At 52.8% G+C, this 23,425-nt stretch overlaps 1 protein-coding gene across 1 annotated transcript in view; it reads right to left on the bottom strand.

Moving 5' to 3' along the window:
* The window catches only part of Pxb (putative Hedgehog signaling attenuator pxb), a 212,474-nt gene extending 192,494 nt beyond the window's left edge, over positions 1–19,980 (bottom strand). Inside the window, exon 1 of the mRNA XM_076902042.1 lies at positions 19,807–19,980. The gene's annotated coding sequence lies outside the window, so the exon portion shown is untranslated. The remainder of the gene's footprint in view (positions 1–19,806) is intronic.
* Between the last annotated feature and the right edge of the window lie 3,445 nt (positions 19,981–23,425).

Raw genomic sequence — 23,425 nt, 5'->3', positions numbered from 1 at the left:
GCGCGTTTCGAAAGCCATCCCGACTTGCCCTTTTTCGCGCGGATCAAACGCGCCGCGGTGGAACGCGTAGCCATAGACACTTTTTGCGAGCGCCGCATCTACGTCACCGGCAGCTACGCACTCGTGAAACGCTTCAGCGCGACGATGTGACCCGCGATCGGAGAATCGAGGGGATTTTTCAACGGCTCGCGAGGGTGGAAGCCGCTTGGTGACGCGCTCGCGAAACCATTAGCCAGCGCAACGGGGGCGGTCACCGGGTCATAGCCTCCGGCTGAACGTTCGCAGTCGATACACTTGATAAAAATCAAGCTCGTCCACTCGTCCGCGGCCAAAGTGCTGCCCCGGGGCCGTCGTTTCGAAATTCGGCTCATTTCGCTCGCAGCTGCCGCTACCCGGAAATGGATATTAATTTAAAAGTACCTCTCGTTCGAGTGGAACGTTATTTGCTTATTGTTGCGTTCGTATAAAAAAAAAATCGAGAGAGAGAGAGAGGCAAGGAAAGAGTGTTCTAACTCTAAACGTTGATTGAAGTACAAGCGTGAACCGCGCGAAATGAAAAGTTCCGATGGCGCGCGCGCGCGCGCTCGAAGGGGTGGCGGATGCGTTCGAACCGTCGAAACCTCCGAGTTGTATGCGTAGCCGGCGTTTCGATCAATTACGCGCAATTTTAATCGAAAAACAACCACCCCGTCGAATCTCCCGAAAGGAATTGTTTTCCATTATGAAAACCGTTGACCGAGTTCGAGTGAAATAACAGCGGCGGGAACGAAACGGTACCGCTGGGAATCGACGTCGAGCGTGTTTCCGTCGGATCTTCGGCTATCGATAATCACGCCGCGGGAATAACTTAACCGAGTGGCGTCGATATTTCGTTAAATAATCGAACGGCAATTAACGCCTAATAAAAGGTAGCCTGGCAATTTTCCGTGCGTTCGAGGCTCGCCACGTCGAAAGTATCGAGTTTTCCGGTATCGAGTGAACAAAAGGCCCGCCACACGAGGTCGGCTACGAAGTAGTTCGAATGACACGGAAGCCGTTCGACGGGAATTATATGATTTCGCGCGCGAGGGGACGCGATTAAACCCGTTCAGAGGGGCAGGTCGAGTGGGAGCAGCGGGTGCGTAGGCGTAGGTGCGGCCAGCGGGGTGCAGCCACCCCAATTTTCAGCAGCGTGTCCTCGACACGGATTCTCTGGTCGCATGAAATCGTGGCTGATACCTTGATCGCGAACGAGCGTGAAACGCTCTCGCGAACCGGTCGAAACGGCTGTGGAAACCTGACGATACCGCCAGGGTCTGTCGTTGTCGTTCGCGCGTCGTACAACCGTCGACTCGCGTCGATATCCGTGCATTAGATTAATTGCGCCCAGCGCGCGGCGCATCCGAACGAGCCAGTCGATAATTTCGGACGTGGACCACCACTCTGGAGGGTATGCGGGACGTGAAGCAGGCTCGACGGTGGAAAAGTAGAACGAGAGCCCTTTTGTTTTCGCCCGTCATTATCCGACATCTATTCACAGCCATCGTTATTATAATAGAATGCGTCCGTTGTTATCGTTGCGAACGCTGCCGCGGTAAATATTGGCATTGTTCCGGGTCAGCTGCAATTATGCTGAATTTTCGGCGGATAATCAAGTCGTTCGCTAGTCGAGAAGAGAGAATTGGGACGGTGTTACCACGGCGTTGCGAGGGTGATCGATGCGACGCGTACCAAGGGAGATCGAGACGATCCTCCAGCAGGGTTGGACACCTTTTTTCATAGTCAATTACTTTTCCATTTAACACGCGCCCGATTTTTACGGACCTCGCGGCCGCAAAATCACTTTCGTTCGTCCGCGGTTCGCTGCAGCCTCGCTCGACCGAAAGTAATCGAATCGTTTCCTCTTTTTTTCCAGCGTTTTCACCCCGTCGAAGCAAGGCGGAACGTCGCGAGCCATCGACGAGCAGAAGAGGCTCTCCGAAGCTCGCCTGAGAATCCTTCGCGTTTACGAGCAGCGAGCAACGTCTGCCACGCGATGGTAAGTAAAAACCTCGAATTACGATTCAGCTACGGTTCCAAGAATTCGTTGATTGCGCGACAGAGCGCCGCGGAAAATTGCGTATTCCTCGCGTTCCCGCGACGTGTACCCTCGCGATGCGAGTCTCTCGCGGCTATCTTCGTCGACTGTCGAGCACGAGGTTCCGCAGATCTTCTCTCTCTCTCTCTCTCTCTTCCAGAAATTCTCGTGCACGCGTAAATCGTTCCTCGTCGACAGTCGACGCGCGAATTATCTCGATAACCGTTCTCGCGCGTCCGTTTCAACCCCCGTAAAATCGCGCGGGGCAAAGGCGCAGAGTGTTTTTCGATGGGGCGAGCAATTCCAAGGGGGTGCGCGGTGGGTATTACTATTAATGCGCGTCCTCTCGAGGCGTCTCGCGATTATTCCACGTAAACGACGGGATTAAACTGTGCTCGAAATCCGGTAATGGCTCAGGGATGAAAAGTTGGAGCGGCCGCGAAGTCGAAATTTAAAGTCTCCGGGGGTACTTCTTGCCGCCTCCACGGCTTCGAGAGAGGGAGGGGGGGGGGGGGGGGGTTAGGGCGAAGGAAAGTTCCCTGGCCCAGGCTGGTGTCGGGATTAAGTTCGAACAAAAAGTACGGCCGCGCGGGGAAGTTCGCAGAGCGGCTGGCGTGAAGGGAAAAAAGTACCGTGGAATTATTCTGTCGGGCATTAATTTCATCTGATCGTTGTATAGTTACGGATTTACGATCGAGGAAAGTCGGAAACACGCACCTTCTCAAGACGCGATGGACTTTTTCCAGCTGGAAACCTAGAAAATGACAAATCTCACCACTTCGAGGTGTCGTTCGACTTAAAACAAGAATTGAACAATTAGCGTAAGCCTTTCTTACCAAAGCTCTGTTCGACTCGTCGAATTTATGCGCTCTCGAATCGATACTCGTCAACGTTATACGATTTTTAAAGTTTTCTCAATTGGTACACAACATTGATTAATAATGGAGACAGTTTTCTCGAACGATGACACAGATTGCTCGAAACAACGCTCGCACCACCGCGATCCACCGCAACCCATTGTTCACCAGCGCTAATTGCGTTGTCCTCGGTTCCGGGTCGAGAGAGGGGTGGTCGTCGCCGTGGAAATTACCTGTAATTATTGGGAACGGTCCGATTGAAAGGCAGGGACGAAAGAACGAACAGATACCATCGACAAAAGGCATCGAATGATTCCAGCCGCCTATACTCCACCCCTTTAATTGCACTCGCGAACGTTTTCAGGTAGCAAACGCGACTTTTCGCCGCTGCTGGCCGCCGTTATCGATCCCCACGGAACAACCGATTGCCTGGCTCGTGCCACGAGGTAAAACGCGGCTGCATTTCTCCTCTACACTGGGTACACACTAGTCGTAACGACGAACGAAGGTAGCGAACGAGCGCGCGCGCTAGAAACGCGAACGTCGGTGGAAAGTATCGAAGCGTGAGCGTTTGTTGGCCCAAGAAAGCGCCGCTAAGAACCGAGCAATCTAATTAGACGGAATTATCGAACTGATTTCCCAGACCAGTTTACTCTCCGTAAGAGAACGCGCCCCCGCGTTCATCGATCGGAGGGCGGAATTAAAACAATTGGATCGTTTGATTACACTGCGACTGGGTCCATAAACAGCTATTCCGCCAGGCGAAAGGAGACCTTTTCGATTCTTGTCGCGATCGCTCACCCGCGAGAGCGTTCATTATGCATGCTTCCGGCGGGAACAAATATTTATTCGTTTTTTGTCGGCCCAGTCGTTGTTGCTACGACGGAGCATCGATTCGACGGTGAACGAGGGTTGAAAAGATGGGAGACTCGCGACGAAAGCGCGGACGGTGGATCGATATCGAGCGGAGGCGATTGAAATGGCGGATGGAACGATCGAGGATCGCTCGATCGCGCGTTTGCTCGACTCGCGTCGAGATATATCGTCGCAGAGCCAACGCGCGCGATATTGAAAATGAAATATAGGCCTTGGAAAGTCCGCTGGACATCCGCGCGGATAAATCGGCAGGAAGCGATCGGAAGAATCGATGGTTTATTGGAAACGAAGCTACCTCGTGCTGGAACGTATATACGCGTGGGAAAATTGGTTGAATTCTCTCTGGTCCCTCGTCGATTCTTAACCGCGTTAACTCGAGACACGGTCGAATTAAACGATCCGTGCAAGACTAGCGCGTATGTAGGTCGCTCTAACATCCAGTCGTTTAACAAGTGAAAAAGACGGGAAGTTTGAGCTGCTTCGAGGTACTGCACTTTGTGAAATGAAAAATTCCGCGGATAAGACGCTTTAGCCAGGAAGAACGTAGGACGATGAGAGATAGCTGGATTGGTACAGGGAAGCTAAGAAAAGGGCAGAGATGAAACGAGTGAACGTAGCACCTGGTGGAGAGATTAGTCACGTTGATTCAGAGATTAGCGAAACGTAGATGGTACATTCTCTCGTTTGATCATCGTGAATTTTAGATGTGGCACTCAGTCGTTTGGTATTCCTCGCGTACCCACCGTCTATCATCGAATATCGCGGGTCGTCGATTAAAGAGGTGGAGCACAGGACGAAACGAAGGACGAACCCTCGCGTTACCGCGATATTCGTGCAGAGCGAGTCGATGGCTAACCAACGCTGGTAGCCACGTTCGTGGTCGCTGCCTCGTCCGTGTCTCTCGTTCGTGGATAAGAAAAATGACGGGCTCCCGGGTGAAATTCTCATCTGAAATTCGTGTGTACACCGATGCCACGGCATTTGCGTGGGTAAAGTCAGGACGGAACACGGCACGTCCGGTACACGTAACGGTTACACGAACATAAATTATTAATGAGTACACACGCCCACGATAAAAGCGGCGAACGGGGACCAAGGAACAACAACCAACCGCGCGGAGCACCGTCCACCTCCGGTTCGGTCGTCACGATTCCGCTCTCGCTTCCGTTCTCCATCGAAAGAACGCCTGGTTATCTTTTCAATCGATCTCGAAACAGAAACGCGCGGCTCTCTGTCCGAGAAAAGCGGACAGGATGCTTTCGAGAATGTCTCGTCGATTTAAAGAATAGGAGGAAGATCGTATCGAGTAATAGCGCGAGACTCCCGTTGGTACCCCACGTACAACAGCGAGTTGAATGCCGTTTCGAAAACTTTCGAACGTTTAATCCTGAGTAATTGCCGTCTTTGATACTCCCTAGTGGTTTCTCGTGTAGTTTACGCGTTCGTTCGCAAATGAACGATCGGTGTCGCGGCCAGTGATGTACAGCGTGTCCGACGCGGGAACGGTTCGCCAGAGTTGCGGTGCTAAGAGGGAGAGGAGAGGGACACGCTCGTGGAAAGCGGGTCCTGGTGCCGTAACTAAAGGCAGCCACCATCTGCCGACACTATTTTATAAATATTTATACTCGCGCGGGCTGATATATTTAGTCGTCGCTCGAGCGGTTCCCGTGGAATCCCGAAACGACGAGGGGCAATAGTTTCACGTGGAGAGTCGCGGCCACGGAGAGGACTGTTGATATTTTTAGCTGCGTTTCGACCTTTTCCCTCTCTCGTCTGTGCTACACGGTTACTCGGTTCTTCGTTGCTTACCCTGGTCCCGACTGTTCGCTCGCGAAACCTCCGACAAAGCAACTGGCGACCTGTCGGTTCCGTTCGCGGGACGCTTGTCGTCGCGAGAGACGACGCTGTCTGAACGGCGTACAACTTCCGGAACGCGAGCCTCGAGGACGCCTCCAGCGCTGGTATCCTCTCTCGAGGTTCGTCGATTAATGTTCGAGGAAGCGAGCGCCCTTGAGAGCGCTGGAACTTTTTAAACGATTAACCTGGCTTCTCTATCGACCTCGCGTCGCCGCGATGGAAACAAGCCGCGACGGTGTCTCGATTGGACGCGTCGTTTTTATTAATGGAGCCACCGCGGTACGAAGACTAATGCGGATGTCGCATGGTGCATGCCACGCGTCCGCGCGACACTTTCCACGATAAAAAAGGTGTCCGCGACTGGTTCATCCGGTTTCTAGCTGGTTGGATAACGTCACACGTGAAAGACCGATCGGCGAGTACGTTCCGCCTTCTGTCTGCCGCTTCAGAGATGTAAATTATCGCTGGACGATGGCTTCATTTTTTTCTTCGAGGTTAATTACCCTCTTAATTCACAGTCACTCAAATTTGTCCCAAAGTTTCGATGTCTGAGTTCCAATCGAAGTTCAACGAACACTTACATGGAAGAATTATTATTGAAATGGAGAATAAGAGCGTATCGATCGCGGAGGTGCAATTAAGAGGAAGATGACCGCGCGTGTGCGTCGTGGAGAAGGTTCGTTCGAATTCTCGAAGCGCGTGCACGAGGATGCAGGCACGCGCGTCCACGCTGACAAGTTGAGCGATGTTTAGCAAACAGCAGCTGATGTCTGGAGTGTCCCTAAAGCAACGCAACCGATGTCAGAGTTCAGCCACGTCACTCGTATAAGCCGCGCCGCTACCTATGCCCTCGTAATTCCTGGCCCTTGCTCCGAGGCCTAACTCGAATTGCTCTCCTCTTCTTCTTCTCCTCGGTCTTCTCGTCGCTGTTAATCGTACGAAGCGCTTGGAGGTCGTCGCGAACGTAATTCTCCACATGATTTCCAACGACGTAGCTCAGAACGCATCTATATGATCGCGTACGTCGGAGATGTCCACCTTCATGCACCCTCGACTCGCCCCGTTTCACAGAGATCCTCGAGCAAACAACTTTACGACTCTGTTTACACGATCCTTCCCACTAAATCGTTCTATATACGACGCGAGCCAACTTCTTCCTTCCTGTAATCCTCAATTATAACGTCCCCGGGAGAAAAATCAACGCTAACGAGTTCGCGTTCGCGACGAGTCGCGTCTGCTTCGGGAGTGGAATGTCGCGCGTGCATCACGCGTGTTTGTAGACGTATCAAAATTAATTAACAGCTTACTGGGTGAGTCACCTAAAGCTGGGACACGAGATGACATTGGATTCGCGAACTCTCCGTTCGATTAAGCTCGCGTCAGTTGCTCACGGCTCGCAGACGCGTTAAGAAGCTTCTTAAAAGTTTGCAGCAACATTTTATGTGCAACATTCTATGCTTAGCTTGCGTAGAATTAGAAAGAAGCGAAAAAAGCGAACAAAGTGCGCGAAAACCAGCGCAGCGAGGGTGAACCGTCCAACAAGTCGCTGGACGCGTATTTCTGACGACTGGCGCACCCCCGAAGTTATCGTCAAGTAACTCGCGCGTCGGTTGCAACGGTGAACTTAAACCGAACCCGGGCCAGCGTGGTTGAACGCGATGCGAATGAACTTGATTAATTGCTCGGCTGAGTCACGAATTAGCGTGTGAACGAGAGAAGCACGGGGATCCGCCTGGGTCGCTCGACGGCTGGAACGAGAGGAGCGGAGGCAGGGTGGCTGATGAAGAGGGCCAGCAGGAAGTTTCGACCCGGCGACCCACTTCAATCGTCCGGCTGGTGATCGAGTGGCAATAAAAAATCGATCTCCACCAGAACCCGTACTCGCGTCTACTCGTCCCGAGCGTATTTCCTGGTTAATCGGGTAGGAGAGAATTTTCGATCGTCCCGTCTCGCTCCTCGAACGGGGTCGCGAGACGAACGCACACGGTGAACGTCGATTAGACACGGGAGTCAAACAAAAAGTGATCAACGATACGATTAAATCTCTTTGCTTGCCTCTCTCACGAAAGAAATTCGCGTTCACCATGTTCGCGCTGTTAGCGTGAAACAGTTTTTCGTTGAATAATTCTGGGATAGAAGTGATATAAAAATTGTACATTCCATCTCGCGAGGAGAAAAAAAGTTAAGCGTATGCGCGCTGGTTTACGCCGGAAGGACGAGCGGCGGGGAGCAACGGGGGTGGCAATTAATCCCCGCGTAGGAAACGAGAATCTCCGTTCTCCCTGGACAGGTTAATCCAAAAGGCGAAAATATTCGAGCGAGCTTTAAGACGAGTCTCTGGAAGTCCTCCTGGGGATCCACGGATTGTTTGTCCCCGGCTGGCAGAGTAAACGGATCAACGGATAGGACGGGGGATGGGTTTGGTTGGAACGAGGAGGGAAAAAGGAGAGGTCCATCTTCCCGCGAGCGATATCATCGGGACGGAACTATTTTTTATTCGAAACGGCAGGGGTGAACGAGAGAGAAATCGTTGTTGCCTCGCGTTGATTAGTTCTGTTGCGATATCTCTCCTCGACCCTGGCTCTCGTGGGTCTCCAGAGGGAACCAGATCGAGGAATGCGCACCGTCGACGCGAAACCGCCCTTCGCTACCCTAGCCTCCTCTATCTTTGTTCTCGATCCTCCCTTTCCCACGGGCTCGCCTCGACTCTCGCTCTGTTTCCCTTTCCACGCTCTTCCGCTCGTTCCGTCGACTCGTAGACTCTTCTGGTAAATAACCCTACGCGGGAAGTTAACGCTGGCAGTGAACCGCGTTGCGAGACTTCGCGCTCGCTAAATCGGCTACAGGTCGCCTCTGAAACGATGCTCCGTGTGGGTGGCTCGTGTATCCGTGTGTTTGCGTAGCGATTAAAAAACGCCAGAGCTTGCACGCGGGATCCCTTTATTTGCTGATCGAATTAAAGTCCGTCGCGGTCCGCCGATAGGACGCTTTCCATGCTCCCAGCGTTGTCCAGCTACTCTTTTTTCTCTCTCTCTCCAGCCCATAAAGTTCCGCGAGATAAAGAGTTTGCAGCTTGCTCCAGTCGTGTTTGAAGTTTCGCTGAAAGTCACCAGGTACAGAGAGGGTGAAATTCTCTCCGTGGGAAATTCGAGGGAACTCGGTAGTTGCCAGGCGAGAGAGAAAACTCCCGCTGGCGGTTAGTTTGCCGGGACCTGTAGCGGACAGGGTGCATAGCGGAAGAAAGAGAAGAGAGAGAGAGAGAGAGAGAGAGAGGGTGGATAAAGGGTACCAGGAGTGATAGATAACGGGGTGATCGTGGCCCCTTGCTCGTACACCCTGCAACTTCGGCCCACCGCCGATAAATTATTCGACGCGCTGTTTTCCGCCAAAGATTGTTTTCCCTTTCGCCTGCGACGGCACGGCTGCTTCGATTCGCTGCGAGGGTGGTCGGAGAGTTGAAGAGGGTGTAAAAAAAGGAAGGAACTGCGGGACGTCGGCGATGGGGGTGGGTAATCCAATGTTATTCTGCCTCTCAGTCAACGACACACGCCGCCCCTTGGCGCACGGTTCGCAGAGAAGAGAGACACGTTTCACGCGCTGCAACGTTCCGTGCCGCGCGGAAATTCCGTAGGATATTAAAAACCTGCTTCAGAATCGCGATGCGCCCGGGTGAAATTCTAATAAAGTGTCGAATGGCTAAATCGTTGGTGAAAACACGCGAGCGTGGATGGGATTTCTGTAACCGTGCCGTGTTCGCACCCTTCGTCGAACTTGTATCGAGCGATTAATAACCTCGATAGAAATCGTCAGAAACCTAGCGGAAGAAGAAGCTCGCGATGTTGCATCGACGAAAGGAGGAAAAAATATCGTGGCACGGAATGAGAGGAAATTTATTGCCAACCTTCTCTGGTTGGTAGAATGCGGCAGATATGAAAAGTGCTGTGCCGGTAAATAAAGTAGCGTCATTATTAACTTGCCATCGCGACCCTTTGCCTCGAGATGGGAAAAGGAAACGCTCAGCCAGAGGGAATCGAGGAATTTGCCATCTCGGAAGCAGCGACGTATCCGTGTACAAAGTAGTCTCATTCCGTGGAACGGGTTGTTCGCGAGGGGCGCGCCCGCGCGCTGCAACCAAGAAGGGGTGGCCATCGACAGAGCAGGGGTGGGTAATCTAATGTCATCGCGCGAACACAGTCGACGGCAGCGATTTAAAAAAAAAAAGGGGGACGCTGAGAGTCGCGGCGCACTGTGAGTGAATTTGCGCATGAAAGAAGCCGCGTGCTTCCGAATGGCCTGCTCGAGAGCTACTCGAACGGGGGGGTGGAAAAAAAAGCGGGCCAACGGGGCGTGTTCCTTCGTTTCGGTACTGGTAGAGAGAAAAATAATCGAACCAGGCCCTTTCCCTTCGTTTAGTAGCCAGATGCGCATACATCGGATCCAATCACGTGCGTTTATTTAAGCTGTTTGTTCGCCAGGTTAGAAAGCGACCAACCAAAGAGGGTGGCGACGCGCGCTTGTCGTCGCCTTCGTAACGAGACAGTGTCCTCTCCGCTTTGATCCTGTCCTGCGTCGCAGGATCGCGTTCGCGAAAGTTCGACTCGCGAGAAATCAGAGGAGGGTGCTGATAGAGTGGGCGGCTCGAAACGGAAAGCTCGCACGAGGCGGAGGAGCGGTCGGACGAACAAATTCTCTGCTCGTGTTCCCGATAACACCGGCGAGATTACGTCAACCCGGTCGGATGTTGGACGAGCGGCTCGATCGGAATGCAACGACGGCGTAACACCTCCGAGGAACGATCGGATATCGCGACACGCGCGTTTGCTCTCCGATAACAAAGTTTCGTTCGACAGTGTGTAGCACCCCGGCTGATAAACGATTGGACTACCGGGAATCGTCGCGTCGTAACGGCGATAGTCGACACGACGCGTCTCTGCCCGATAATTCGTAATCGTACTCGGCTCTGGGAGCCCAGTATTTATACGGAGCACGGGTCGAGACGCCTCGACTCGCGATAAAGGATATCGCGGCTCGCGGACGGGACATCGATCCACTGGCTACCAGTGTTTACCTTGGATCGACAGTTTTACATCCGCGCGAGATTGCGCGCGTTTCTAAGAGCCGTAAAACCGAGTGGAATACCACTGGACTTCTCTCTTTTTTTTTTACTGTAACTACCGCGAACTTTTGCATTTTTTTACGCCACGATTCGTCGCGCTGCGAAGAAAACAGTAAAAAACTGGAAGACGGAATACGAAAAGGGGTACGAGCGAGGGAATTCCCGTGTCGCGGGGGGATGGTAAATTATTTAGCCGCTTTGATATCTTTTAATACGTCCCGCAGGGCCACCCAGTGAGATTAAAAAGAGGATCGGTCGACGCGCACCGGGGGACGGCCGCGTCGCTTATGTCACTTAATTGCGCGTACCACCGCGTTAAAGGGAGTCTTTGACGAGGTCGATAATTACTGTCTGGGCAGAGAGTGCGCGGAGCGTCGCTGGCGAGCCGCGTGGACGGACGAGCGACGAGGACACCGCGAATTCGAGCATTCGAGCGACGTTACTTTGATTATTTCCCAGGCTGCCTGCTGGCCCGCGGTTCATTTCACGTTCGTTAGTTGCCCAAAGCGGCGAGAGTAACTGGCAAGTTATTTACCCGCGCGATACGTTTCGCACGCTCGATCGACGGAATTGTTTCGCCTCTCTCGAACGATCCCAGCCACTGTTCTCGTTCGCGATCGACTTTCTCACCGTTCGAGAAACCGCGCGAGTCGATCGATTTTTCTTCCCCTCGACAGTCGACGAACAACATCGACGGTGCACAGTGCAGGTATTGTGAGACGAGCGATAACGCGTGCACACGGATTCTGTCTGCTCAGCTGTCCCAATCGTTATCGGAACACAAATACACGGTACTTACTGGTTTTTCTGACGATCGCTCAACGAGTTCTTAGAAGAAGAACTCGTTGTAACTCGTTCAAGTTTTACTTATTATTTGACCACTGCAGAAATCTTATACTTTCGTCGCGATACGAGTCGAAAACAAATGTCTTGATACCACGTTGGTTCCGCGAATGTATTCGCGCGAGCGTTTCCCTAGAATCGCGTCAGCCTCGCGAAATAAGAGAAAGGAGTAAAAAAAAAAAAAATACAGAACTGTGCCATGCGTGTATACACGCGTAGAGGGTGGTTCTAAACGCGGAGTCGTGGATCGAAACGCGGGGGGAACGAAAACACGCGGAGCACCGGTGGCGGAAATAATCAACGGTTGATTTATGGGGGTGGGGCACGGCGAAATTCCAGGACACGAATCGAAGCGTTGAAAGCGGGGGCCATCCGTCGCGTTTACACGCCGCGGAGGGTACGCGGGGCCAGAAATCGACGGGATTGTCCGCGGACAAAAGATCCGCGATGCAAGGATCCATCGCGGCGTTGCAGCCTGGAATGGTTGATGGGCACGCGCGCGCAATGGTTACGGGTGATTTGTGCGCGATTGTTCGCGTCCCGCCGCCGCGCGTACATACATGCAGCTTCCTCTCTCTCTCTCTCTTCCGTCAACCCTTCCGTCCCATCGTCCCACATACCCCAGCGAATCGATCCCCTCGACGAAGGTCAAATTTGCCAGGCAAATATTTTTCGAAATCCCCTGTGTAACGAACTCGTACGCGTTTCTGTTTCGCGCGTCAAAAAAGCAGAAAGTTCGTCGCTCGAGAAAGAAATCTCGACACGATCTCGCGTTTAATTGATCGCTCAGGAGTTCGCGCGATTTTTTTCTATTTTTCCAAGTGAAGCTGCGTGCAAACGGAACGAAAAACTTGTTGATTCGACGGCAGAGAAGCGACGCGCGGGGTAAAACAGCGTCGCGATCCGTTTCGCTAGGAGCCAGTCGATTCTATTGATCGATTAAACCGACTGGCATGGCAGGGCGTACGGTAGGTGGGCACACATGCGCGTGTAAACATAGAAAATCGTGTATTATACACGGTAACGTAACGTTTCCGGCTCATACATAGAGATGCGAGTGATTTCCATAGATATCAGTTTCATTTCGTTCGACCGCGCCACCCCACCGCGAGCGCACGGTGCATGCCTTTCACGATATCCGTCGAGAGGGTAGGCGCGTAGGCGTCTAATCTGTGGGTGTATCGACGCGTTCCTGGTCGAAACCACCCGTCGAGCGACAGATGTTGCCCCTCGCGGTGCCTCTAACGAGCACGGGAAATCATATTATTCCGTTTTAATTCGATTTCGTCGCTGTTGCTCCGGGTAAATCCACCCCTTGCGTCACTTATTTCGACGTCGAACGCTATCGTTACTCTCGAGGTTATCGTCGATTACGACTATTGTATCTGCGACGATGAGAGTCGACTTTTCAACGGCTACGCGGTGCTCGCGTTGAAATTACGAAGCGACGACGAACAGAGGAGGAACAGAGACTCGAGGACGCGGGGCATGGAACCAGTTCGCGAGGTAAATCCTCGCGGAAACAGACGGCGGATGTTCTCAGCGCGAAGCCAGAAAATCGAGGGCATATATCGAGATAACAGGGACGGCGCGAGTAATTTTCGGAAGTGGCGAGGATAGCGGCTGGGGAAGGCAGTAGTTAGATAATACGATCGCGAGGACAATTTCCATAACTACCATTGTCTTTGCGCAATCGCGTTCGACGACGTCATCTCGAACTCGTCTTTCCCATTCCGCGTCCGGCTCCGTGCTTCCTCCCGCGATTACGACGAGAAGAGAGAGATAGAGACGAAGAGAGATCGAGCGAGATCGAGCGTCTTCGACTTAAATCTCGAGAGGTCCGATTGCGAGGGACGAAGGAGCGTAAAATAAATAACGCTCCGAATCTCTCGAGCATTGCGTTCAATTCTGGATACGCGTTACTCCCAGGACAGCGTGACGCGATTTTGCTACTCTTCGAGGTCGAATTTCTCGCGATGCCATCGGCTATCGTCGAACAATTAAATGGCATTGCGAGTTAAAATTATAGACTGTCAAAATGGATCGTCATCAACGATCTCCAACGAGAAAATTCAAATCTTCAATTCCACGAGTTTCCACGATCGCTTCAAGTGATCAAAGCCGTGTCATCAGAAGCGATCAGAAATAATCTCCGAAATGTGTTCATAGCCTGGCGCGAGGCTGAAGGAACCCCTTATAAAATCGCATCAAAGCGCCGCGCGGCAACGCGAAATCGCATAATCCTGCACGCTCGTCGAGCGCGCGTGTGATTGATTCCTTAATAATTGCACGGAGGATCCCCGCGGCCCACCCTCATCGAGCACCCGTGGCTCGATAATGCAAATTTCCACCGCGAGGGTGAGACGTGACGGTAGTCGCAGTAATTATGTATGGGAGTGTCGGTGCTGCCTCGACAGCGGCGAACGACAGAGAAAGAGAAACAACCGGTGGACGGGTTGCTGGAAAAGAGAGACAGAGAGAGAGAGAGAGAGAGAGGGAGGACGAGATGTGTACAAGTGGTGGGTGTCACTCGCAGCTGTTTCGACCCCACGAACCATCCCCCGAAACGAACGAAGGAGTAACAGCAGTCACTCGGTCATTAAGGGGCGTGATCGTTGTTTGATTGCGGAGGTCGAGCCTACCTTTTTCACCCTCTCGATCGCCCTGCCTACGCTCTAACCCGTGTAATAGCCCCGCGAAATATTTGCATTCCACGCGCGCGCCTCGTCGACCCTTGGAAATTACGCGTATTCGTCGAAACGCAACGGAACCGTCTCTCTTTCTGGAGTTGCGACTAACGTTCGTTGAACGTGCGATCGACTGTTTCGCGGTGCAGATATTTAAATAGCTCTCGCACGGGCCGCGAGGCGAGCAGGATTCCCCCAGCGTTATTTTTGTCCGCGTTCTAACCGGTAATCGATACGCCATTTGCATAATTACCGCGAAACGAGGGGCAATCAGTTGCCGCGCATCCATCTTCCGGCAAAAACTAATACCGTAAATGCGAGATTCCGGCTGGTGCCAACTGCTGACCCCGCGGCGTACGTCGACGGACTCTCGTTTGCAAAAAATAGCGAGCCTGGAATAAAATTCCGCGCTGCGATACTCTTCGTTCGTCAGTTCCCTTGGGATTCGTTTGAACGCTCGAAGACGCGCGAAATCCGCGCGACGATCCACGGGACGCGACTCTCGACTCGATCGCGTTCGAGAACCGCGCGAGGTGCTCGACCCCAGCGCGAGGACGCTTTGGAACGCCTCCAGAGGCGTCGCGAAGACGTGACACGCTCGTAAACGTCGCCACGCCGCGCGTGGACGCTTGTCGAGGCTTGTCGCGGTATATCTGCGAACCGCCTCCGCGTTACGTATAAATTAAATCGACTTGTCACCCATCGTCGTCGCTAAATAACACCACTGGATTAACTCGCGGCCTTTATCGATTCTCTAACAACCTCAACCACAAGTATTCTTCCTATTTTACGATCGAGACAGCGGAACATCTTTGGATCAAGGATTTACACGAATCGCAGCGATAGATCGCTGTACGAACCAGCTGAGAGAAATAAACACGGATATATCTCATCGAGGGTTGGTTGAACGTTTCGAAAACAAGCCAGACGCGATCAGAAGCAACTGAAATTAGGGCTGTCGATTTGTATCGGTCATTCGAGACGCAGCAAAGGCGTAAAATAATGTCAGACTCGAACAGCCTGAGGAAAAAGCTTGGAGGATAAAGAAAAGATGGTCGACGAGTCGCCAAGAAGGAAGGAAGCGACGATGGAAGCGAAGGAAAGGCGATGAAAGGCGCTGGAAGTTGTAGTGGAGGACAGCTGGGGGTTGTCGCGAGCAGGCTCGCCTGCCTCGAGATCCGAAGTTAAAGTTTCCCTCGTGATGACCAGGCCATCGGGGCACCGGCGATGAAACAGGGAACGAGCGTTTTACGATAAAACTGCTCGGATCCAATTTATCAGACGCGCCGCGCGCACGAAGAACTGGGTCGTTTCCGGGCCGTCGTACCCTGCCATTTTTCCATCGAGCTTCCCTTTCGCGTCGCGGATCGCTGCTGCCTGCACCAGCGGATATATTCCCGCGACTGGTTTTCGGCTAATGGCGAACGCCACGTCGCCCTCCATCACGGGACATTTAGCCGCGCCGCGGCTCGAATAACTCTCGACAGTGTCCTCTGTTCGACATCGAAACGGGGATCGAATATTCCTCTTAAACCTTTACGTATCGAAATTAGCGATCGTAATCCATATTTCGTGTTCCGGTTGCGCGCTTCGTGTCCCGGCACCGGGTTCGCCAGCGCCACCAAAGTGGTTTCCCCCCCGCAGGCGAAGCGTCACTATGTATTATGTATAGTGGTATTATCATAACTATTATTTATTACGCGCACGCAAATGCATAATATTATAATTTAATCAGCGATTTAATCGCGCGTTATTATAATTCGATTTAAATAACATTTTCGGATTAAATAATTTACTGGGTAAAACAGCGAGACGCGGAGGGGGTTGCTGCGTCGAGTCATAATCTATTTACTACGAAACCCTGACTTGAGTGGACTCTTTCCATTATTCGCGGATTTAATTGAGCTCGACGAGCTGTGGGTTAATCGACTCTCTTTCTCTGTAACATCCGATCTTTCACGAGATACAGGTTCACCAGACGCTCGATCGTCTTCGTGAATCTTTACGACAATCCAGTCCCACGTAAGATCCAGTTTTAACTGAGATATTCATTTCTTTCGCAGTGCCTCGTCAAGAGTTTAATTGTTCGCTCGATCGAAATCGCAGCTCGATAACGAGTCGTTGAAGCGACGATCGTTAGCTTCGTACAACCTCTTCGAACCCTATGAAGAATCCTCGCGCGTGTTCGAGACTTCTCGAACGTTTCGAACGATAACGTCGCGCTTCCGCGAAACCACCATGGATCGTCGTCGTTATGCGGGCATCTAATTAATTTGTTTCTTTCCCCAGGGGCGTAAGAAAAAAAAATCGTTAACGGGACGGACTCGCGCGCGATAAACCGGTGATTTATACGGTGAGTTAGCGTTCGAACACCGCAAGGAGAGTCGACTGGCGACCGTATGAAATTACGACGCGAACAGTAGGAAGCCACGGTGACGTTGACTAATATCAGAGGTGGGAAACCTTTGATTAAGGGCGCCTTTGCACCTCGCCGCGACCCCTGGGAGGATCAACGGCCGCCGCGGGCCGAGAGTGCCCCAAGTGGACGCTTCGCGCTCCACTGGAAACCGATCATTTCTTCGATTTCTCCCGCTGGAATCTCTGGGAAAATCGACGGCGAGGGATTTCGCGAATGCACAGCGGATGCGTTTATCACCACTTGGACGAATGGAACTTTCAAATTACCTGGAATGTATCGCTGAATGGCTGTCGTGGTTGCTTAAAAAAAAAAATGGAAACAGCAGAACCTAGAATCGCTAAGCGACACGGATTACAAAGTCTTTTCGCGCGACTTCTGAACTATCCGTTTCCATCGTTTAGAAGAAGCTCGCTTTCTCTAATTCGTCGACACGGGGAAATTTGGACGCTAACGAGGAACGCGTTACGCAAATGAGCTCGAAAGCGTGAACTGTTTCAGGACGCGGCTATTAACGGGACCTCGAACGCTTGCGCAGAGAAATACGGAGAGGCTAGAGAAATAGGACGCGTCGATTAATTAACGATACGCTGGAAACGTTTAAGAGGAATCGAGCGAAAGTAGTTGGACGAATGAATGTCCGCGCGCGTTCGAACGATCCCGCGTAAAAACGGGCGCTGAAAATCGCGATCGATAATCGTTTGCCCGCTAATTAGTCTGAAACAAACTCGCCATCCACCGCGTCTATCGCGAAATTAATTTCTGCCGGTCGAGTGTCTCGAAAAATGCGCGCGGTCTGCGGGAGGGTCCTGGCGGAATCACGGGACGGGAAACGCATTATCCAAATCGAATGGGCAGCCGCGTAACGCGGTCCGCGCGTCAGGTGACTTCTAATTAATTACCTTGCAGTCGGTGGACGCACCGCGACGCTGACAGCGGCGCGGATAAACAATTATCGAGCGGTCTAACGAATAAACAGCGGGACAACGGCATCTCCGGTTATCGCTCGCCACCGTCCTGTCCAACTGACGCTCCTTTTTTTTCACCTACATCCCGCGCTTTCACCGCGTTGCATTTCATCATTATTATTATCGTTATTATTATCACTGTTTTTTATCGTGCATCCGGAAGACAGAGACAGAACGCAACTGCATATCGACCGGATAGCAGTCGAAAGCTGCGATTAATCCACCCGTTACGGAAAATGAAACGAGAGAAACAGAGGAGCGAAAAAATTGATCATTCCAAATCAATCCTCCACCCAGTGACAACTTTTAAAACCCACGAATGCCACTGAACGAATACAGTGTTACCAATGTACCATCGTTAGCCTTCGCGTTTCTTTATCTGCAAGTCAATGGAACGTTTTAATTTCACTCGACGCACGCCGTCGTATTTCCACGCGATCTTATCTCCCAGACTGGCGTTCGAATACCAACCGATACCATAAATACCGTCGCGCGTTACCAATTACCAACTAAGTACCACAGGACGCGCGCGCAGGGTGCGTCACTGGTCTTCGAGCGACTCGACGAATCCTGCGACGTTCCTGAAGGCAATCAGCGCGCTGGGATCGTCCTCGTTAACGTCGATCGCGCGGGGTGTACTTAAAGATCCCTTTAATTCTCGCCCCTTATCGCGACACGGTTCCCACACGGTTCCCACAGGCGCCCGTCCACCGCGATGGGCTATTTATGCCTGCGCGCGTCCGCACGCACTTAAACAGACGATATCTATGTAATTCCTGCCCGCCTAATGGAGATAAGCCGGAACGTACGAGGTGGTTTTCTCGGACGGCGTAATGAGCGAGGACACGAGGTCCTTAATAATGCCCTCGAACCGTACCTCTCCCTCTCTCTCTCGCTTTCTCTCGTCCGTCGTGGCCCCAGGGGTGGCAGGATGGACGCAGGTGCGCTGGAATTGCCCGACTCGCTAAATCTGAGCCTCTCCACGGGCTTTACGAGCGGCGAACGCCACCCTTTCCGCGCCACTGGCGTGTAAGGTTACCTCGAGTACTTACGGGAGATTCGATAACCTCTTTGGAGCGAGCATAGTCGCTGACGAAATAATTAATCGCCACCGTTGTCGAGGGACCGGTCAGGTGCGTTAAGTCTCGCTGGTTGCAGCGCGATATCTCGATCCTCGGCGCTGTTGGCGGTTCCTTCACGCTAATGGGGAGGCTGAGCGTGGGGGTGGTTGCACGATGGCGGAAGTTCCTCCGGGGAAACGCGACGGGAAGGGAGCAAGAAGACGTTCGAAAGGCGGAACGCGAACTCGCGTACTTTCCGGGAGGTACGTATGACTCCTGCAGAATCCCGGACTTTGTTCCCAGGGTTTTTAGTCGTCCGCGGGACATCCATGAATTTAGTTCGGGTCGCATCGCAAATAGGAAAGCACTCGCTGCGCGAACTTCGACTTCGATACGGCGGAAGTTTTGTTATCAGGTTTACGTTATTGAAATTAGACTCGACGTGAGATTCAGTCGACGGAAACGAGCCTGGCGTTCGACTTTCGAATCTTTTTCTTGGTAATTTCAATCACTCGCCAGAGACAGGTTATCGAGTACAGTTAAACCGCTTCGACGTACTTATTTCTCGTTAAACGTCCACCCGTTCGATTGACCCTATAATAATAAACAGAGGAGACCAACAGAGGTGTATCGCGCAGTCTTAAACGGCGCGTAATCGCCAGAGTTCGTTCAACCTTCGAGAAACTAGCGAGGAATGGGGAAATAACGCGGTGGGATGAAAATCGCGATACGGCTCGAGTTAAAGGAAAGAATGACGCGAGACCATTACGAGGGGGCGATACCCTGTAAGGTCCGACCGTCGTCGAGGGTTAGAAAGTAATAGACCGAGAAATTCCTTGGAGACGAACGGAAGGTCGCGAAGCCAGCCAGCCAGCCAGCCAGCTAGCGCATAAAGAAATTTCTGCCTCGAGCTACGACGGCATTTCCCATGGGAGACCCCCGTTCGTCGTTCCCAGCTCTCCGTTTTCCAATTCTTTCCTCGCGAACGCCGCTGCTTCGTCGAGAGCGCGCGCGCGTGCGAGGATATTCGTCGTCCGCGTTGATAAAGAGAAGCTACGACGAGGCTTACCTTACGGTCCTGACCGGAAGCTCCGTTTGTCACGAGTGCGCGGCCAGCATTCTTCGCGTCGGCTCGCGTGTCCACTTTTCACCCTGCTCGGTGCTCGTTCGCCCTCGACGCGATATCGCGGCGCCCTCGACGCGGCTAACGCAAGCGAGGCGCCTCAAGTTCAGGGTTGCCCGCGTTCTCACGTGAAACCAACAGCTTCTCTGCTCGCTCTGCGCCAGGGAGCGTGTAATCCAGCTCGTGCAACGTTTTTCTCGTCCTCGTTCGCTGGACCAAAGGATGTCTATCTCAGTTGAACTAATTTCTCCAGGTAGAACGAATTATCGAAGCTCGTCGCGATGCGTCGATGGTTAGCCAGTTAATCGATCCTCGTTACGTGGCAGTTGAATTTCGATGCCTCGACCGGGTCCAGCAGTTGAGATCACGTAACCTCTCACGTATCTCTGCCCTTGGCTTCCTCTGCGCACGGCTATCCTCGATCGCAGCCACGTTCCTCAGCGATTACGGCGATTTTATTGTCTCAAGGAGATCGAACGGAAGCCAGCGCGGCGAGACGCTCAGCCGATGCCCGATAAGGCGCTAATGCGCTAATTGGCAGTCGGACGCCGCGTATCCTATCCCTCGAGTTAATTATATTTAATTGCCGGGCCATTAATTGCGCCTTTAATTACCAGCTGCGAGGGCGATACTGCGAGGATGCTCCACGGCTGTTGCAGCCCTCGTGCTCGCGCGTCGAAAACTTTTAACGATCCCAATTGGATCGATCGTTCCAGTCCGCGATCACCGGTGGATGAGCACGAAAATCGTCGCGACGAACGCGGCTAGAAACGACCCGATACCCACTCGTAACCAAGGGTGGGACAGGCGAGAGGCATCGAGCTACTCGTTTGCTCTTCGACGCTTGCTCACCGTCTCTTACGGTTCCCCGATGCGCCTCAGCGGTTTCCCGAGAGGATCGTTCGTTCTCCTCGAAAGAGAGTTTCGCAGCTGTGGGGAGGGTTGCGAGCGCGAGAGAACCGCACGAACAAGGGTCGTCCACTTTCTTCTCCTTAGGGCGGCGCGAGACCCTTTTGCCACGGATTCACCGCCGTCCCTCCTTGGACCACCCCTCGTTCCCCACGCAAAGTTCCCTTATTACTGGGATCGATTGGACACTTATTCTCGTGCCTCGCACCGTTCTCGGTTAAGAAGTCACCGGAAGTCGCGGGTAACCAGCGAGGATCACCAAGAAATCGACGCGATCGAGTTCCTCTGGAGCGGATTCCTGGTCACAGACGCGGTTTTCGAATAGTTGCACAGCGTACGGTTCGACGCGCGGAGCGTTGGAGTTGAACGGAAGTCTCAAACAGCTGGTCTCATCGACACTGTGTCGCGGAACTCTCTGTCGAGACGACGATTCTCGCGTGGCAGTAACGAGACACGGATTTACTGGCGAGTTGGCAGGGCTGGACGAGCCAACCGATCGACTGGCTTTTGTTGTCGCGACGAACAACAGTGTTCGCGAGCGCGAAACCCGAAGGCGAGAGCTCACCGAGGTTGGAGGTGACCCCGCAACGAAGCGGGTTCTCGGCACGACTGAGAGGCTCGAACCTCGACGACGAGAGCCACCCCCGCGAGAGGGTGGCGGAGCGAGATATAGAGAGCGAGAGGGTGGCTGCCAGTAGGCGAGAGCGAGACGGCAGAGCGCGCAGTCGCAAATTCGAAAGCCGAGCGACGATATTAATTACATCCTTTCGAGCGACGGAAATGAATCGAGCGCGGCACGACGGATTATAACGAGGCTACGGCCGTGCGCGTTTAAAAGCCATCCTGTTCGTTGGGGAATGATAAAAATAAAAAAGAAGAGTCTTGCTTGTCCTCGCGTCACCGTGCCGATTTTCGCGGGACACCGCGTGACTTTCCATCGAATTTACCCCTGCTCTCTGCGTATCTCTCGCTCTCTCGCTCGCTCCGTCAACCACCCCCGCGCACCCTTCTGCGAGCGCCCCGGAATAATGGATGGATAATCTGTTCTGGCGTGGTCCGCTGGGGCTAAAAGGTTCCTATACGAATTCGTCCATCGTCCTGCTCCACTCCGCTGTTTTGTTTCCCTTCGTTCCATCGAACCCCTCCTCGTACGCTGGTCTCCCTTCGAGATCTCTCGGGACGCGTCCGTCGAACCACCCTGTTGATCACGAACCTCTAACCCTGCCGCGCTGTACACCGACGGAGCGTTCATCGAGTCGCTGCCAGGGAATATTTGTGAAAATTCCACGTTCTACATTGTTTGCGATCAAAAATGGAGGAATGGAAATAAAAATATGGTGAAAAAAAAAGCGGCAACGGCGGCTGGCTCGAGAGAGAAGGGTGGGTGGGTCGATTTCGTAGCGGAACGATCATCGATTAAAAACGGTCGCGTAATGGCCGATTCGAGGGGCGGTTATTCGATTACTTAGCCAGGCATATTCCATCCGGTCGTGTACATCGGGGCTGAAAATCTCGTGGAAAAATTTCCAGCCCGATTACCGGGAATTTGCATAGCGTTTCCACGGTGTTCGTTTTGCGGCGCGCGGCGAATAAACGCCGCGGAGCCGATACGGCGCCTTTACTGGCACATTGCGCGTGTCGTTTGCATAGAAACTACAGTTTATGGCCTCCTCTGCCTTGGCTGGACCCACCGTTCCGTGCTCCCCGCGATTTCTATCGACGATTTCGGTGGCGAGGCCCGCAATTAGACCCGTATCACCAGTCGCTCCCACGCTGTAAACGCGAAATCGTTGCTTGGCCACGCGTCACGCGACGCGAGTCCCAAAAGATCTCGCGTATCTCGCGAGCTAGCGTTCCTTCTATCTTCAAACGCGAATAAAAAACGTCCGTTCCACGGGGAATTTACGGTATGGAAAGCTCGCGCGCGGAACGAAACAGCTTCCATTCCTCGCGTATCGAAATAAAACCGTCACTCATTTACAGATACTTATGCGCCAGAGAGAAAGAGAGAGAGAGACGACGGAAGTGACAAGTCTATGCGCGTCGGATGATTCACGGGAGAATCGTAAATTTTCACTCGGAAAAATCCCTCCGCGTTCCACGCCGCGGCGTTCCATCGTCGAGTCCCGCCAAGTGGAAGAATTTTTTTGCGCCAACCACCCCCTCCCTGACCACCTTCGCCGACAAACTCCTTCGTATCCCGGTTACACCAGCGTTGTAGCGGGCTAATGGAATTTGTTGTCGGGAAGTTTGACGGAAAACAGCGAAACGTACTCGAACGAGACGCAACGATGCCTCTGCGCGGCTGCTAATACGGGTAATCCGTGACGCGGTGTAACTCGACTTCGCGGGATCGAGTTTTCAACGCGGCCCGCGTGTCGCCTGCTGAACAAACACGCGACGCGGCGGCTGAATAAAATAATTGAATAAAACACATATTGATCCGGCAAATATTGAGCCGCGGTAATTAAAATGTTTCGAACCGGAGGAATTACGCGCGCGACGGACGAGGCAATTTCCGAGGGCCGATCGAGGCACCCGTGTAACGAGCTGGGATTCCTGTTTCAAGGCTCTCGTAGACGCTCGTCAACTCGATCGGGACTTTAAAACAATTTTGATATCTCATCTCCAGCGAAGGCAACCCCAACAGCGTGCC

Source organism: Xylocopa sonorina, chromosome 1, assembly GCF_050948175.1.
Source record: "Xylocopa sonorina isolate GNS202 chromosome 1, iyXylSono1_principal, whole genome shotgun sequence".
Classification (NCBI taxonomy): domain Eukaryota; kingdom Metazoa; phylum Arthropoda; class Insecta; order Hymenoptera; family Apidae; genus Xylocopa; species Xylocopa sonorina.
This window is presented reverse-complemented; position numbering and strand designations above follow the sequence as displayed.